Source organism: Chenopodium album, chromosome 2 (assembly GCF_948465745.1).
Source record: "Chenopodium album chromosome 2, dcCheAlbu1.1, whole genome shotgun sequence".
In the NCBI taxonomy this organism is placed as follows: domain Eukaryota; kingdom Viridiplantae; phylum Streptophyta; class Magnoliopsida; order Caryophyllales; family Amaranthaceae; genus Chenopodium; species Chenopodium album.
The window spans coordinates 39,805,864-39,806,897 of record NC_137835.1 but is presented as its reverse complement, the minus strand read 5'-3'; the positions used below and the strand labels follow the sequence as shown (position 1 = coordinate 39,806,897).

Sequence of the window (1,034 nt, the reverse complement as noted above, 5' to 3'; positions counted from 1 at the left end):
ATAGTTACCTCGAGAATTTTGGTTCCCATGGTTCCTATTACTACCACCTTGGTTGTAGTTGTCAAAATTGCCAGGGTTGCTGTAATTCCTATTCCATTGACCACTTTGATTCTCAAACCTAGAATCATTATTGTTTGACACATAGTTCACATGCTCATTCAAATTTCCATCTTGATCATCACATACATACATACATGCAAGAGGGCAATTAGAAGCATCATGATCATACGATCCACAAACATCACAAAACAAGCATCCACTAGGAATGTTACTAGAAGAGGGAGAGGGTTGAGGATTAGAAGACATACCTCTCCTCTTAAATTGGGAGGGAAGACTTGAAACTTGGGAGGTTGCAGTTTCCAACTTCGCCTTGATAGCTAACATATCCTTCCCCAAGTTTGTCATTTGTGAGGAGATATTGTTGATTGCATTTAGATGATCAACCGAGTACACTAAAGATCTACTCTTCCTAGTTGACTTCCTTTCTCCATCTTTCCAATCTCTATAGTATCTCACTACATCTTCAATTATGTCTACCACTTCCTCTTTCGTTTTATTCATGATGGGACCTCCGGCTCCTCCATCTAGACATGAATTCCCTTGAGGACTAAGGCCTCCATAGAATATTTGAATAATTTTTTAAGTAGGAATTTCGTGGTGAGGACATTCTCTTTGATACTTTTTATATCTCTCCAATGCTTCATAGAGGCTCTCACTAGGCTTTTGCTTGAAACCTTGAATCAAAGCTCTAGCCTCCGCCGTTTTCTTTTGTGGATAAAAACAGGATAGAAACTCCTTGGTCACTTCATCCCACGTCCTTAGAGAATTCGGCTTGACCTCCTTATCTAGCCATTCCGAAGAACGCCCTATGAGGGAAAAAGGAAAAGGCTTGAGGCGGATGAAAACTTGGGAAATTCCATTCACCTTGATAGTATTACAATATTTTTCGAACTCCTTGAGATGATTTAGTGGGATTTCATGCTTAGCCCCACTAAATTGTTGCCTCTCTATCAAAGTGATCATTGTCGACCTTA

General features: G+C 39.8%; 1 non-coding gene across 1 annotated transcript; it reads left to right on the top strand.

Annotated features, from left to right (window-relative positions):
• Positions 1-649: 649 nt before the first annotated feature.
• On the top strand, positions 650-755 carry LOC145607661 (small nucleolar RNA R71). Its single transcript, XR_014105600.1, has one exon. It is a non-coding gene; the product is annotated as a small nucleolar RNA R71 (small nucleolar RNA).
• The last annotated feature ends 279 nt before the right edge of the window (positions 756-1,034 follow it).